Source organism: Macrobrachium rosenbergii, chromosome 3, assembly GCF_040412425.1.
Source record: "Macrobrachium rosenbergii isolate ZJJX-2024 chromosome 3, ASM4041242v1, whole genome shotgun sequence".
NCBI classification, from domain to species: Eukaryota; Metazoa; Arthropoda; class Malacostraca; order Decapoda; family Palaemonidae; genus Macrobrachium; species Macrobrachium rosenbergii.
In genome coordinates, this window is record NC_089743.1 from 80,949,060 (window position 1) to 80,967,807 (window position 18,748).

The following is an 18,748-nucleotide window of genomic DNA, read 5'->3' on the forward strand; positions in this document are numbered from 1 at the left end:
CGAAGGATTAGATTTATTTTACGTGACTAAGGGCCAATTGGTTACCTAGCAGTGGGACCTACAGCTTATTGTGGAATCCGAACCACATTATAGTGAGAAATGAATTTTTATCACCAGAAATAAATTCCTCAAATTCTTCGTAGGTCGGTCGGAGAATTGAAAGTGGGGCCAGCAGAGTGCTAGCTGAGAATGGTACCCACCCGTCCAATGAGGAACTTAGTGAATTTCATACTTCAGTAACGTACATGGAAGAGGCGTGAAATAATATAGGAGCACCCTTTCTGTAATGATTTGGTGCCATTATTTGTGATCTTTGCGTTATCACTGTTGTTACTTCCAGTTACCCTCTCCTGGATGGTATCCTTATAACCAATGATCCCAAACCTTGGACAGAGAATGAGAATTTGGTCCTATGGCAATGTACATTTTTCAGCTCCTATTTCCTCTCTTGAGGGTACACTCAAGCCATCCTTTGTCACATTTTTATCCTTATACATACTGGTATGTTTAAAATACAAAATTATGCATTCCATAGCCGGAGGACTATGAATTTCCATGGAAGGTCCAATGTGAGGGAGGAATGATCAGTGAAGAAGTAATTATATATATATATATATATATATATATATATATATATATATATATATATATATATATATATATATATATTTAATAAAATGTATCTATAGATTTCTCTCTCTCTCTCTTCTCCATTGATCTTTCCTTTTTCACGTTGGGCAGTCCATGTATGTAAATTCATAATCTTTTAGCTATTTTTCTGATATTTTATACTGTTATTACCATTGTTATCATGTTAATAATAAAATTGTAGTAATAAGAACATTGAAACAGCAGATCCCTGCAAGAGTAGTCCATCCCTAAGGTACATCATCATCCAAAATCGAGTCGTTTGTTGCCAGTCCTAAAACTCCACATGTAACTTGTGGGTAATTCTTATCAACAAACATAGAAACGCCAAACCAAATCATAATCTCGTTGGGAGACGTAATAAACTGAGTTACAAAGTGTTTGCTGAAATACCCACAGAGTTTTTCAACATCTTTTTGGATGTTACTAGTTGAGTCCTTTCTCCCCGAAAAGTACATTTGCTCCAAACAATACATTCCGTCTTTATAATCAATAAATTGATTACTTGTTGCCTGTTTCAAGCCCCAGCTTTTGGTAAAATTTACCCAAATAATCCGCACAAATTTAAGTGTAGTCTTGCAAATAAACAGGCATATCGAACGGAAAATATAACATTGTTGGACGTAATCATTATAATGATGGTGGGAAAGACAACGTGAAATTTTACATGGTTGATTTTATATTGTTGTTTTCACAATGCAGGCCCAAGTTAAACTGTTATTAATGAATGTAAGGCCAGCGAGAGAACTTATGTTTTTATTAGTATTTTTTGGAATGAATTAATTTAATTGTGTCCTTTTTTACAGTAATGCATGTTTGTATTTTTAGATTAAGGGACCCATGCGAGATGGATTACTAGAACGTATTTAATTTGTTATATGATGATCATGATTCAATTTGTTGTATGATTATCTTGTTTTAATTTGTTATGTGATTGCTGAATACTGTTGTGGTGATCTTCATCCTCTCATCGATTTCGTTCATTATCGTTCGTGTTACCGAGGTCTAGACCGTGGTGTTACTAACGGTTACAGGAACTGTACGTGTCGTCCGGTAGGAGACTGCTCATGCAGCGCTCATACTTGTTGCACCCACGGTCTAGAATATAGTTGCGCCATTTGTGCCTCGTGGCAGGGGTCGTGTATTGAATTTGATAGGAAAAGCTGCGTCCTGCCTGGATGACGTCATCCATAATTTTATGTTTCCTGTAACGCTCCCGTTGTTTCATTGTATGAGGATTTAATGTATTGTTTTCACCTTGCTTTATATAGTATTAATAGAATTTAATACGTTCCCTTATTGCTAGTAATCAAGTCGAGTGGTATGTAACTGTAAATAAGTATAATATATATATATATATATATATATATATATATATATATATATATATATATATATAATATATATATATATATATATTGTATATACTATATATATATACACAGTATATATATAATTTATATATATAATTATATATATATAAATATATATATATACAGTATATATATATATATATATTATTTATATATATATTTAATATATATGTATTATATAATATTTATATTATATATATATATAAATATATATTTATATATTTATATTATATATAATACACACACATATATATACATATATATAAAATCGGAAACAAATGATAAGAAGATAGAACACAAATGCTAAAAATCAAGCCTAAGTTCTACCATACCACTGAGCTGATTAACAGCTCTCCTAGGGCTGGCCCGAAGGATTAGACTTATTTTACGTGGCTAAGAACCAATTGGTTACCTAGCAACGGGACCTACAGCTTATTGTGGAATCTGAACCACATTACAGCGAGAAATGAATTTCCATCACCAGAAATAAATTTCTCTAATTCTTTATTGGCTGGCCAGAGACTCTAAGTCTGGCCCAGCAGAGTGCTAGCCCAGAACTCTATCGACTCGTCCAACGAGGAACTGGCAGTGCTAAAGGATGATAACTTTTATATTGGTCAAACTGGTCAAACCACTGTAAAAGAATAGAACTGCATAAAAGAGATGCAATATATGCGCAGGTGAACTGTGGAATTTTTGCACAGTGTATTGGAAACAGACAATCAGCTGGGCAGGGGCATAAAAGTTTATTTTCTTAATGCCCGTGAAAGAAATATCATTAATCTAGTTTTATAAAAGAAAGGTTCTGTTAAGAATTTGAATATATTTACAAGGGAAAAGCTGGGCACCCACACTATATAATCGGATTTGAAAAAGTTTACCTGGCACTTACAAGGGAAGAAATCTGCTTCCAAGCACAGTCAGATGTGTGTACTTGTTTTCCAGCAGTCTGTACGGTCATAATGTACTGTCTTGCTAGCAACATTGTGAATTTCTTCCACTCTTCTTCAGTCCTTTGAGTATAGCTTAGTAATGAAGCCGACACCTGTCAGGATTTACAACCCTCTTCCATGTTCCTGTGGTTAGATATATACTGTACATCACGTGATGATATATATATATATATATATATATATATATATATATATATATAATGTATGTGTATATACTGTATATACACATACATACACACACACGTATACGTGTATGTATATACTAGCTGACAACCCAGCGCTGGCCTGGAAAACTGAATGACAACCGACAAACTCTCTCTCTCTCTCTCTCTCTCTCTCTCTCTCTCTCTTCTCCTCTCTCTCTCTCCATAACACCCCCTCTACCCTCTCTCTCTCTCTCACTTCCCCTTTTTCCGTAGGGGGATAGTGCCGTCAATGTACCTCATGCGGTGCAATGTAGGCATTACTTAAGGATCTTTGCAGCGTTCCTTCGGCCCCTAGCTGCAACTGCTTTAATTCCTTTTACCGTACCTCTGTTCATATTCTCTTTCTCTCCTAACAATTGATTCATGGTGCAACTGCGAGGTTTTCCCCCTGTTACACCTTTCAAACTTTTACTGTCCATTTCCACTTCAGCGCTGAATGGCCTTAGTTGCCCCAATGCTTGGCCATGTATGCCTAAAATCTATAAATCAATCGATCAATCTCTCTCCCTCTCTTTCTCTCTCCAGCCCTCCCTGTCTCTTTCCCTCTTTCTTCTCGCTAACACCCCCTCCTCTACTCTCTCTCTCGCTCACTTCCTCTCCCTCTCATTCTCTCTCTCACCCCTTTCCCATCTCCCACCCCTTTGGTGCCATTGATGTCTTACCCCACAGTATTCTTTTCCAGGTAGTATGTCATATGTATACCGAAATTGGGTATGATAAAGTCGTAAAGTTACTACGTTTATGGGCATAACCAGCCCCGTTTTAGGGAAGCCCTTCCACCCCCACCCCCAGTGGTGCTAGTGATGTCTTACCCCAACAACGTTCTTTTCGAGATAGTAAGTCATGTGTATACCAAGTTTGGTTGAAATTGCTCAATGTGTTTCAGAGTGTATGTGGAACATACATACATACATACATTTATATATATGTGTGTGTGTGTGTAAAATGAATACCACAGGAAAATGACATGCAGAAGTTCAGTATCAAGCGCTTTCATGTGTTTATTCACACATCTTCGGGGTCACAAATTTGTGAATAAACCCATGAAAGCACTTAGTACTGGACTTCTGCCTGTCATTTTCCTTTTGTGGTCACTTATGTACTGAAGTCACGTGCATCTACTATGATTTTTAAGCATTATATATATATATATATATATATATATATATATATATATATATATTTTTTATATATATATATATTTATACTGTATATATTTATATGTATGTTTATACATATTTTATATATACACATATATATATATATATATATATATATATTGGTATATTATATATATATATATATATATATATATATATATATATATATATATATATATATATATGTGTATATATAAAATATGTATAAACATAAAGGATATGTGTGTGTGCGTATGTTCCAGGATAACATTGAAATGCATTGAGTAATTTCAACAAACTTGGAATGCATATGACTTACTATCTGGAAATGAATACTGTGGGGGTAAGACATCACTGGTGCCAAAGAGGGTTGGGCGTGGGAAGGGGTGACATGTAAAAATAACCGGAAACGACAGATATTAGTCTAATCAATAGCTGCTGAGATGAATAGTGACACTCCTGAATGTTTTGATGCCCTTGAAGTCCAAATTCAGCACCCGATAGGAATTGGGGTTGAGAAGGGGTGAAATACAAAATGTCAAAAATGCTGGGCATTGTAATTGAAGCAACTATCTTAACAGAAGAGAGAGAGAGAGAGAGAGAGAGAGAGAGAGAGTTTATCAGTTGTCATTCAGTGTTCCTGGGCAGTGCCGGGTTGGTCAGCTAGTGTATTTATATATATATATATATATATATATATATATATATATATATATATATATATTAAATTTAGTATGCAGAATGTACAGTATGATTAACTGCATGACATCATGGTATATTTATAGTTTTGTAGCCTAACCACATATGTAACGCCAGATGTGGAAAAAACAAAATAGCAGTTTACAGAAACGCTCGTAGACGAAGCAATATTTTTTTTTTCGTGTTGCAGACGTGACTGTATCCGACGCTAGGGAATGGAAATGACCTTGCCGAGAGTAGGAAGTGGACAATTATGGCATTGCTCTGACGTTTTGTAAACATTACGTGTATCGCACCCGGGAAAACTCGTCTGGAACTTGTAGCTAGCCGTCCTATCAAGGGAAGCAGATTTGTAACATTTTAACCAGATCCTGAAACACTTGCGTGTGCATTTTTTTTCTTCAATACGTATATCGTTCTTGAATGCAACCTTCTGGTCTTTGAACCTTTCTTGATCTTCTTGATAGACTTTCATGAACTTGCATAAACGAGTAGCCCCAGAGTTCTTTGCGGAAGAGCTCCACATTGATATGTTGTTTATTTATGAAATTTTGTAACTGAACGTTATAGAAAACGGCTTATATGATGCAGCGCAGGGGAGATAATCTGAGAAATATACCGAGATAGTGAAAAATATACCGTCTTTTGTGTATATTTTTACTTACAGTCCCGAGGGACTGGTGTTATTAAACACGGCGTTCCGCTGAGCTTCCGCCATGTGGATTTCGAATCCCGCGGGAATAAAAGTAAAAACATAAACAAAAGACGGTAAATTTCCCATTGTCCGTTTATTTCTCAGATTATCTCACCCGTGCTGCATTCTATACACCGCGTCCTATAATGTTCAGTCTCGCCGTAGGCCGCTAGCACCGTCAGTGCACCTAGCGCGGTGCACTGTAGGCATTACTTAAGTTTCTTTGCAGCGTTCCTTCGCCCCCTAGCTGCAACCCCTTTCGTTCCTTTTACTGTACCTCCTTTCATATTCTCTTCCACTTTACTTTCCACCCTCTTCTAACAATTGATTCTTAGTGCAAGTGCGAGGTTTTCCTCCTGTTACACCTTTCATACCTTCTTGCTGTCAATTTCCGTTTCAGCGCTGAATGACCTCGTAGGTCCCAGTGCTTGGCACCTATCCTAAATTCTACATTCAAGTCAGTTCAATTCAATATATTGTTGAGTCAAAAAATTTCGTTAATTAGAAAAATCTCCGTATTTTATCTGGGTAGACAAAGGCTAGATAAGTATAAAGTAGTACCAACCTAATCGGGAATGACAGCATAAGCATCAGTGTGATGTAAATGGGTTTTCTTTTATGACTGGTTTTAGCATACTGATCAGTATGAGCTTTGCATAAAGCAAAACCCTTGGTGCGTCTTCATCGAGTTCCTCTTCTGAATAATAATAATTTTCGTTTGGTTTCTATGAACCTTATAGGTGGGTGGTAAGTGGATGGGACCTGAGTTTGCATCGTTTGTAATGAGTGTGCCGACATAAGGCCTCCCTGTTTTTGTTGTTCGTCAGTCATGCTTACTTTATTAGTGTTCATCTTTTTTTTTTATAAGACATTCAATAAAGATCTCAGGATCTTGTTAATTAAAATGAGCCATTCTTTCGGAATGTTTATTGTCTTTTTTTTTTGGAGTTATATGCAAAACTTCCAACTTCATTGGAATTATATGCAAAACTTCGAAACTTATTTGGAATTATATGCAAAATTTCAGAAGTTATTGGAATTATATGGAAAACTTCCAACCTTCATTGGAATTACATGCAAAACTTTCAAACGTCATTGGAATTACATGCAAAACTTCCAGCCGTCATTGGAATTATATGTAAAGCTTCCAAGCTTCATTGGGATTATATGGAAAACTGAAACTTCATTGGAATTACATGCAAAACTTTCAAACGTTATTGGAATTATATGGAACTTCCAAACTTCATTGGGGTTACATTAAAAACTTCCAAACGTCATTGGAATCACATGCAAAACTTCCAAGCGTCATTGGAATTATATGGGAGACTTTGAAACTTCATTGGAATTATATGAAACTTCCAAACTTCATTGGAATTATCTGCAAAACTTCCAAACATTGTAATTATATACAAAACTTCGAAACTCCATTGGAATTACATGCAAAACTTTCAAACATCAGTGGAAATATATGCAACACTTCCAAACTTCATTGGGATTATATGGAAAACTTCCAAATTTCATTGGAATTACATGCAGAACTTCCAAACGTCATTGGAATTATATGCAAAATTCCCAAACTTCATTGGTATTATAATGAAAACTTCGAAACTTCACTGGAATTATATGCAAAAGTTCCAAACGTCATTGGAATTAAATGCAGAACTTCCAAACTTCATTGGAATTATATACAAAACTTCCAAGCTACATTGGGAATACATGCAGAACTTCCAAACGTCATTGGAATTATATGCAAAATTTCCAAACTTCATTGGTATTATAATGAGAACTTCGAAACTTCACTGGAATTATATGCAAAAGTTCCAAACGTCATTGGAATTAAATGCAGAACTTCCAAACTTCATTGGAATTATATACAAAATTTCCAAGCTACATTGAGAATACATGCAAAACTTCGAAACTTCATTGGAATTATATGGAAAACTTCGAAAGGTCATTGGAATTATATGGAAAACTTCCAAACTTTATTGGAATTATATGCAAAACTTCGAAACGTCATCGGAATTATACGTAAAACTTCCAAACTTTCTCTCCTCAGATATGAAAGGCCTTGAAGTGTTGTCGCAGTTGTGTTTTTGTTGAAATCAGTCAAGTAGAACCGCGTAGTATGGTGGAGTTGGTGACTGGACTTTACCATACGATAAATGTCATTGTGGTTGGGCGTTCGACTTCGAGCCTTCATCTTTTATTTGGGGATTTGTTCTGGTTGGCAAGATTCTATTTATTTTTGGATTAGAAAAAAACAGTTAAACGGTCGTTGTAGACCACATCAATATTCGGTATAATGGGATTAAGTTGCTTGCCCCTTGCCCCTCTCGCCTGCTAGTTGCGACCCACTACAGTCAAGTAAGTTTGAGAGCTCCTAGATAACATGTTTTATGGTATATAAATGGACCTAGATGGCAGGTCGTTTCCCTCCACAGGGATTGATCTCGGTCCCGTCAGTGATGTGGCAACAAACACTGATAACCACTGATCCTTGTTTAAATATATATATATATATATATATATATATATATATATATATATATATATATAAATATTATATATATATATATATATATATATATATATATATATATATATATATATATATATATATATATAGATAAAGTCAAAATCAGTCAGGATTTACACCCAGTTTTTCATTTGACCACAGGGAAATGAAAAATTGGCTGTAAATCTTGACTGGTTTCGGCTATATTTATAAGCCATTGTCAGCGTCCTGTGATAATGGCATAGAAATAAAGCCGACACCAGTCAGGGTATACACCCAGTTTTTCATTTCCCTCTGGGAAAGTGAGGTATATAAATTACTTATGAGACTGATTAGACTTACTAGTACGAGCTTGTTAGCGCGTGCTATGTGCGCTGGAACGGTGCTGCTGTTTCCCCTACCCTCCCGATCCCCTACCTACCCCGCTCCCACCTGTGGCGGACAAACAGGTTTGCAGGAGGAGGGTTGATGTCTTCCCTACCCTCCCATTCCCCCACCTACCCCCCTTCTACCCGGGGTGGACAAACTCGTTTTGCAGGGGGTGGGTGGCTGTGTCGCGTCTCCCCTGCTGTCACCCGGGACATGACAAAGAAGATCCACCCGGATGTTATTATTAAAGATATATTTACACAAATGTATGTATATATATGTGTGTGTGTGTAGCTAAGATATGTATACATTCCTCCCAGTGCTGGGGAAGGTAGATTAAATAACCGTGGAATAACAAGAGACTCTTAATTCCGTGACAAGCAACTGTACAGAATTGCGTTTTAGAATGGAAAGCAAGTTAGCCCTAATCATTGGGTTATTTTATTCAGTAGTGCACCTTTTCACATTTCACTTCAGACAGAGTTACCTATGGGTATGACATAGCTCATAACAAATTGACAGACCCCAGCTTGGATGGACATCAACAAAATGCTTCGTACAAAGTATTCTTCAGAAATATGACGGTCTAACGAAACAGATTGACAGTTAACAAATCGTTTGACGAACCAACAAACGTGAATTGACAGTTTGCCAAAATTTTTTGACAATCACATTTCACTTTGACAATTAACAAAATTAATTGTTGTATTTAAATTGATTACCCTACTTATGATTTATGAGGAATTTGTTCGTACTAGACCAGTTATAACCAAACAACTAAAAAGGCCATTTAGGTTTGTTAAGAGCACAAGTAAGGGGCAAAATTGTAGTATGCCATCAGTTTCTTGATGTTGTTTCCGTTCGATAGCGACGGTTGTCCTTTCCAAGGAGCACGGTATACGGTATACTTGCACGATACAGTATACGACTCGTAGATCTTTGAAGTAATTCCTCACTATGCCTCCCAGAAGATATCGTAGAGTGTCGGATGAAGACCGTGAAGGAATCATTGCCCGATATGAGATTGGAGAAGACGTTTTTTGCTGCTGAATTGCAAATCCCAAGGACAACAACTTATGAAATAATTCGCAATTTTTGCGAGACAGGAGAAAGACGAGGATGGAGTAGAAAAGGAGGACCACAGGCTTCTTTGGATAATGACGCTAAAGACTTTTTAGAGGGTACTCATACAGCAACGCTTGCAGAGCTCAACTCATCACTTCGCCAAGCATTTCCAAGAAAGCCTCGTGTGTGTGTAATATGACGATATCAAGAGCTTTGGATGGAGAACTAATTACTTTGAAATGATCTCGGAATGTTGCCGAAAATCGAAATTCGGGTGAGGTTAAAAATGCACATTTCGCTCATGCTCAGTCTCTGTATGAAGAAGGTGTACATCGGCACAGAGTTATGTGGACGAGACAGTCTACACTTTATAGACTAGCAGGACTTCCGGTCGAGCTCCACGTGGTCATCGTGCTACAAGGATTGCGACAGGGCAAAGAGTAAATAACGTAACCTTTAATAGCTGCTATCTCTAATGAAGCAAGTTTGTTTTATTTTGAAGTTCATACTCAGTCGGTGAACAAAGTTATGTTCAAAGACTTCATGACCTCGCTCTTTGCCGTATTAGGTTCAGATCATACTGTGGTATTAATAGATAATGCACCAATCCATGCTGGAATTGAACAGGACTTTGAGGAGCGAGAAATGAAGAAACTCCCTGCGTATTCTCCATTCTGGAATCCTATCGAGAATTGTTTTTCTGTTCTCAAAGCTAACATCACAAGGCATTTAAATGGGATTGTCAATAGAGCAGATGCTCGTGCCGAAGGGAACATAATATGAAGCTAATAGCGTACAGGGAACATTTGCTCAAGCAAGTGGTAGTAATGGATCCCATCCCGACTAAAGATGCTGATTTATGCTCAGCGAATCATCAGCATAGCCAGACCTACTTTAGAAGATGGCTTTCACGTGGAGACATTTGGGATTATTTAACAGGGTTTATATATATCTTACCCTTTTCCAAGTTGTGTTTCAGAGCTCTTGTAAAATAATGCATTGGGATGCATTTCATTAATTTGCATACCTTTTATAAAAAGTGTGATTTTCTTTTAGGTTGCTAATGATTTAAGAAATATATATGTGTTTTGGTATTTCTGAATGATTTGTAAATACAGTAATCATGCATTTACAATGTATTCCCTTAATTTTGTAAACTGCCAAATAAACTTGCAACAATGTTCATTCTTTTACTCTCCCCCCCTGTCAATAAATATTTCCTTTTGACATATCTAAATGACTTTGAGAGTAATTTGATATGGTATTGAATCTAGTACATAACTATATATTTTTCACATAAAAATCATACGTTAGGTAATTTACATGTATTTAAATTTTATTTGTCAATGTAATTGTTAAAGAATTATGGATCTTTGTCAGTTAGCTTCACTTGGTTCGTCAGACGATTCATTAACTGTAGTACGAACGTAAAATGCCAGTTGAATACTAATCAAATGAGTTGATGTTCATGCTACATACAAGATAGGCATAACATTACTGAGAATGCAGAGAAAACACATACTAAAACAAGTACGGTACAGTATAGTGGTGGCTGTAACTGCTAATTCATGTTTGGCTAGTCATCATTATGCCAGACATTAGAGTATTAATCCCTTCCTCAGCATTTGTTTTTTCAAGAATTGTCATTTGTATGTCATTCTCAAGTAATTGTTATTTCTATTCTAAGTAATTATGAGTAATTGTGGATGCAGTTATAGACACCATTTATGTTCTTGCACAGTCCTTACAACTATATATGTAAAATTTTAATATTTTGAGTTTTTGACAAATGTCAAATAAATATATGAAGTTGTGTCATTGTGTCTCATTGTCCCTCTTAAATGTGTTTTGTTAATTAGTAGTGTGACAAAACGGTTGTCAAACAGTTGCTGTAATACGTCAAATCAGTTTCACTCTCTGTCATTCATATATGAAGTGTCAAACAATATGATGAACGTTCAAAAACATCTGTGGATTGTCACCGACTTTGGGCAGCCTGATCTCTTGTGTGAAAAGGTGTCATGTCCTGTTTGGATCACTCTTCATTTGTAAGTGAAGTGAAAGTTTTTAATAAATCCTCCGTTCCTGAACTAAGACATTGTTTCCTCGGATACATTCAGGACTTTGTGTCACTTTATAATGGGCTACCTGGTATTCATATATATATATATATATATATATATAATATATATATATATATAATATATATATATATATATATTATATGATATATTATATATATATATATATATATATATATATATATATATATATATATATATATATATATATCTCAATGTTTGAAGATACTCAAAAAGATAAGTTTCCTGGAATATGTTATGAATTTGTTTTGTCGCTCTTTAAATGTTCTAGTTCAGAGTAAGTTCGCGGAGGCTGTTCACTAAAGAGGACTCGGAACCAACATTATTTTAGGTATTAAAACCGCCTTTACTGGTTTGTACACCTGACACCATTTTAGCGTTATCGTTTCCCGTTTTGATTTCGGCATTCCAAGTAGATGGTATCGGCGTTTTTTTATGTAAAACTAGACTTATATAGGAGGTGTGCGCTCATTAATTAGTACATTTGTACAACAGTTGTCAAGGCCTCTCTCTCTTCATTAAGTAGTACATTTGTACAACAGTTTTCAAGGCCTCTCTCTCTCTCTCTCTCTCTCTCTCTCTCTCTCTCTCTCTCTCTCTCTCTCTCTCTCTCTCTCTCTCTCTTCATTAAGTAGTACATTTGTACAACAGTTTTCGAGGCCTCTCTCTCTCTCTCTCTCTCTTCATCAAGCAGTACATTTATACAACAGTTTTCAAGGTCTCTCTCTCTCTCTCTCTCTCTCTCTCTCTCTCTCTCTCTCTCTCTCTCTCTCTCTCTCTCTCATAAACTGTAGGTCTGGCCTGGGTCTTATGTTCAGTCACGTATTTTGTAAGGATTACCGTGGCTTTAATACTATTAGAAATAGAACTCTTTTGCATGTTTTATATTCTGGTTTTTTCATGCGCACATGATAGACATACTCGTATTTCAAGAGCATCTTGGAAACTGTGGGAAAATAAAATAAGGAAAATGTTTGTCATGGGCGCGGTGCCCCAGTAGAAGACGTAAAATTTGAAGGAAATACCGAAGCACCCTCAACCATCACCACATTGTCGTTATTCTCTTGGCCCTTTGAATGCATATTTGCAGCGGTCACACTAAGTGCGGGGCCCTCTCGAGTCTGTTGAAGCAGTTTGTCTCGTACAAGGTTAACCACTTGTATTTATTTATTTGTTGATCAACGCGCGCGCGCGTGTGTTTTTGATAAGGTAATTTTAGATACCAAGAATGGATCTCGTTTTCTTGAGAGCAATGAGTAAATTTGGTCTTGGGAATTTGAATTTGTGTGTCTGGTTGCTATCCTAATTGTAGCCAGACTTGACCAACCTCTTTTGGATGACAGTAAATTGGGAAAAAGAACAAAAGTCGTTATGTATCACAATCAAGAGAAAAGCGTGGATGAAGGCGATATGAAAAAGATCACCTGATTTCAGATTTACGTCAGATGTCAGTTGGTAATGCTGTCTTTGTTACTGGAGGTATTCAGTTAGGGGTGAATGATTATGCGGTAAAAATAGCAAGCTTACTGAATATCATTACTTATATTTATTACATTTTGTTCGTCGGCACGTTATGCATATAATCACGGGATATCTTTACTGTACAGTAAATTCTCCGTGGGTGTATTAAGGGTGTTTGTAGACTCATGCATATACTGTACGTGTGTTGATATTAAATATGCTTGGGCAAATTAAGCGTATCACCCCGAATCTGCATTCATCACGACAATACCGTAGTCGTCTCTGTTATCGTAACCGAGGCAAGGAATCAATGCATTTGCTTACAAGGTTATGTTTTTGTTTGTAGACGTTGTAGGGTTGGAACGAGGAGTTTGTCTTTCTAAGCAAGTGTTCAGTGTGGTCGGCTCCTGTAACCTTGCAAAATATAGGCCTACAGTATGTTCGATCTTCGGAGCAGTTTACATAGGTGTCTGGGCATTCCACGAATTCCCCTTTTGTTTTATATTTCCCATTGTAATCTCTATCTTTTCTTTGAATTTATCAACGTAGACGTCTTGTCCTTTGTCGTCTTTTGGTGGCTAGAAAAACTTATATTCTATAATGAACGCAGTCTTTTTACAAGTTGCCTTTTTGAACCGGATCTGACATCTGTAGTGTTTGGTTTCCTGTGGAAGTGCTCTTTGCAAGTTTTTAAGACTTGATGTATTCTGGGCATATTACTTTGAGTCAGAGCTGCAGGAGGAGGAAATCCGGAACATGTTGACAGAGGAAGTGTAGTCCTAGCCATGATAATAGTTTCTCGTTGCGCACTCTTGTTTAAACTTTTGATGACTTTGATGACTTCATTTCGTTTACATGTTTGCTTACACACGCAAACATACATTCACACATACACACATACCCATATATATATATATATATATATATATATATATATATATATATATATATATATATATATATATATTTTTTTTCCTGTCAAGCATTAAACCGAACTGCAGAATAATTTCGTACTCACAGAGGCTCCACGCTGTTACCATGATCCCTTCGTGGAATTTTTCATCGTCATCTTTTCCTTCCACCTCCATTTCTTTCATCTTAACCCATGTTTCATCACGAAACCCATGTTTTATCCCTTTCCACTCCCTTCCTACTAAGTTCCAACTCGCTTAGTTACATCCACATTTTTACCCTTTCTTTCCAACTTGAACTTCAGATATCTGCTTTCGCCTCAACTAGATTATTTGGTATACCTGAGTCAGTCACACCTATCTTCATTGCATAAATTGATCTGCTGTCAACGGTGTAATAATATGTAATCTAGCAGTTTTTTTTTAGCATTTTCTTTTTCCCAAGTACACGTGAATTACCGTCTTTGGAAACTGACTGACTCACTATTTAGTGTTTATAATTACCTCCGTCCCTACTTTCTCGCCTCCATCTTACTGTCCAACCTCTTTAACGATTATTTCTTAGTGCAGCTGTCGGGTTGCTCCCATTTTTTTTTATCTTTCATTTGAGAAAATTTACAATATTTTTACATTCTTAATTGTATTACAATCAGAATTTAACCAGAGTTAACTTTACCAAAAACAAATATAATTTTATTGTACCATTCGGGTTGACAAATATTTTATCATGTGCATTTTACAAATAATCTATGTATTTCAATGTTAATATTTTGCTGTAGTTACCCACATAAGATTTTATCAGTACATATCTATTTTTTATTATCCTTGATATTATAAACCGTCCAATACCACCGTTTTCTTTTATTCCTGCAATGTGGGCTAACCAAATCCCAACAACATAGTCACATATCAAAATTACAGCAGTGTTCCTGTCATTTTTTTTATTGTGCTTTAAAATCTAATTTTAAAATTTTCAGTAAACTTTTTGTCTTGAAGTGACACAATTCATTTAATAAATCACAAAACCAATTAAGCAGCTTCTTGTTACACTTACAGAAATAAATTAAATGCATCACATTTTCTGACTTTTTGCAGTTTTCACACAGTTTACTATTTGACATTTTCATCATATACAGTATCTTTTGTGGCCAGAATTTCATGACTATATTTGTACAAAATTTCTCTATCATAACTGTTAATCAATTTACTGTTAACATTTCCCCAAATAGTTTTCCATTCAGAGAAAGGCTATTCCTCTTAAGTTTTTGGGTTGAACTTGTCATGTCTCGATAAAAACCCATAAATACTCTTAGAGTTCACATTTGGATAGTTTTCCATCTTTATTACCTTCCGTAAGCTTCTTATGTCACAATAGTAGGGCGAGGATACAATAACTATATCTGTCATATTTTGTTCAACCTCCAAAAGATACGATGTCGTCATCATTTCCATATTTAGATTTTTGTGTTTCATCTAATTTAATATCTGGATATATTTATCCAGCTGGCCAACCACTCTAACTATTTTCACTGCCGTGAGTGTTGCTGAATGGCGAAAAGTGCTCCAGTGCTTGGCTTTGTAACCTAGATTTGATGATTCATTCTTTGGAAACCAAGGATATCTGGCAGGCGAGCCCTTTTCCTAACGCATTTCCACAGGATGCTCTATTCTCACTCGAAGAGCCCCACAGTAGCACAAAAACTCTTCCATATATTGCAAACCCAGCCAAGCATAGATAGACTCAGATCCAGAAATATTCTCTCTCCCTCGTATTTTTTCTATTTCTGGAACATATACTTTCAACTTTAAAACTTTTGTACTTGCCACACTTAATGTTGCCCATACAGTAGTAAAGCTAATGCACTCGCAGTGTTTCCCCCCTTCCCTACAGTCCTGACACTGCTAGTGGTACCCTTCCATACCTCGAAACCTTTTCTTGATCCCAGGTACTCTTTATCATTCCTGCACACTTTGACCTTTCACCTTGTCTCTCTAAGTGACAAAATATCCAACTTTCTCTGCTTATGGAAATCAAGTATCGTGCATTTCCTCTTTCCTGCCCGAACTCAGGTCAGAATTCAAAATAACTTGTCATTCCACCATGAGGGTGCAATTTTAGGTATTCTTTTTCATAGCATACAGAGAGAGTGGGGTGGATGTGAATCACTGGAAAGTGCTGCATCCGCTATTTAGAGGGCGTCTCCTTTACCAAGAGGTTCACAATTGTTTACCGGAGGCTGCTTTTCCAAAAGGTACGTTTTCTTCATAACAAAAATCATTGGCACTCTGTGTGGTTGCATCATTTATATCCGCCTTTGCAGCAGTCAGTTAGTAGACTGGTTGCCACTGTCCTCAAGAGATCGTCGTCAACCTCATTAATTCTCCCCATCTAATGTTATTTCATCCTTTGGTGTAGCCTCCTGCACTCTCTCCTCAGTACTTCTGTTTTCGTTAAGGCATTTTGAGTCTCATCTTTGTAAATGTGATGCATTGAACAAACTGTCAGTGCTGTGGTTTGTTGCTGATCCAAAAGTATGTCAAGTTACTCCATTCGAAGTCTCTTCCACCAACAACTTCTTTCATTATGAAATCTGTAAGGCAAACAGCAAGGGTGAAATAACGGTGACCGCCCTATAGTCCGAAGGCCCGATAGTCCGAAGGCCCGATGGTCCGAAGGCCCGATGGCGAAGTCCGATAGTCCGAAAGTCAGCAGGCCCGATGGTCCAAAGGGTCCGATAGTCCGAAGTCAAGAAGGCCCGATAGTCCGACGGACGTAATCAGCCCCCACCCCTTCATAGCTAATGCGGCAAAATTAACCAGTAAACACGTCGCAATGCCGGCTTAGACCTACGACTATCGGACCTTCGGACTATCGGGCCTTCGGACTAACGGACTGTAATCGAAATAACAGCCTCTTGCAGCACTTCACTGCTTGCTGGCAAGGGCCCGCGCCGCCTTCAGGCATGGGTATCTGAACCAATTAACCAATAAGACAATCGACAGGACAAGTCTCCTTGATGAAATTGTGGGGATTTCGAATGTAAAATATTAGGGGAAAACTTGAAGCTGTTGGGACTGAGTAGTCGTGTGGCAAATTTGGAGCAAGTAGTATTGAATTATATAAAAATTAATGTTACAAGAAAGGAAGGAGTGGTAAAAAGGTTTGGATAATGTAAGAATGGTTCATTTGGATCCGCGAGGTTGGCTGGACATGAGAAGGGAAAACAGATGTCATATTGCGAAGCTTTTATATATAATTGGGGCATAATTTCCAAGAAGCACGATTCAGTATGCAAGATAAGTTCATATGATACAGGAACAGAAGGATGCTTGTGTTAGTAACTATTAACCTGTTGTTATCAGATTAGAACATTTGGTTTGGTTTATGAAAGTTCGGTCTGACGACCGGGCGGGCAATGGAGCCGTTTGGTTATGCATTACCGTTGGGGATTTTTTTTCTTCCAGTTCGGAGGGAGGTCTTTGAGAGGCCGTTTTGGTGGCGAAGAGACGAATTCAGGTATCAGGAACTGGACAAACTTGGTCCAAATTGTTCACAGTTAAGTGACGCAAAATTTTTCACAGACTTTTGATCAACTCCTTGAGTTCAGCGTTAGAAGCCATTCAGTGACCAGCTAGAAATAGAAGTCCACCTTAATTCTGTTTTTCTCTTTGAGAATAATAAGTATTCCTTAAACCTAGATACAACCTGTTTATACAGCACCTGTTGTAGACGAACAGAATTGCGAATTAACGTAAATTGTTGATTATTAAAATTTATGTATATTACTCTTTTGTGGGGTTATTGCACTAGCAGAAAGTGAGACTGGCTTAAAATTACTGAAAAGCCCTGCCTAACCGACAAGTTTTGCCGCTTGTCATTTGTGCGTTTGCAAGTGTTCTCAGAAGTAATTACAAGATAGCAGGCATGAGAAAGTCATCTAGATTTCAGACATCTGAGACAAGCAGGTTTATTATGACAGTCTCAGTCGATGATGAGATTCTAATTATGACTAGTCGAGAGAGAGAGAGAGAGAGAATATTGCAGTTATATGAAATCATAATTCTGTGCAGCCTGCATTGACCCAGGCCAGCATGCACAGCGTTATCGTGAATCCTACCCGTATGTAGCTCTCAATTTAAGGTGCGACTTGTGACTCACCGTCTGTTTGAGCCGTGACGGGTATTGGTCTCGTATGGTCTGGATGCAAGGCGGCAGGGTGTTGCCGATCGAACCGTTTTCGAGCCGAGACCCAAGTGTCCAGTCACAACTGTTCTGCAGACGCAAGAGACCAACGGTACGCTCTCGCTGTGGTATCAAACGCGACTTGCAGATCAACACGCCTTGCTTTAGATATCGCCGGCACATGAAGTTTCAAAGTGACACTGGTAGTGAGATACCGTAACACTCTTGGGGGAGGCATTTGACACGCTTTTGGAATCTTGTCTTGGAAAAAATCTGTGTAAGTATGCGTCTATGGGTCTCGGAATCATTTAACCTATATATAATCAAGAATCGATTTAATGGCGAATAAAATTTTATGCTGCAAAGAGTTGATTAACGCTAAAACCAGACATGAATTAATCCAGAGTTGTTGGTGCTGAAAACATTATTA

The 18,748-nt window shown here is 37.0% G+C and overlaps 1 protein-coding gene across 4 annotated transcripts in view; it reads left to right on the forward strand.

The window, feature by feature from the left end:
* Window positions 1-18,748, forward strand: part of LOC136826277 (progranulin-like) — a 62,262-nt gene that overhangs the window by 8,460 nt on the left and 35,054 nt on the right. Inside the window, exon 1 of one of the 4 annotated variants that reach the window (XM_067083456.1) lies at window positions 15,802-16,387. The exons of 2 other annotated variants lie outside the window; for them this stretch is intronic. The gene's annotated coding sequence lies outside the window, so the exon portion shown is untranslated. Of the gene's footprint in view, window positions 1-15,801; window positions 16,388-18,263; window positions 18,596-18,748 lie in introns of those variants that run through there. One more of the 4 variants, XM_067083423.1, reaches the window with a different exon arrangement.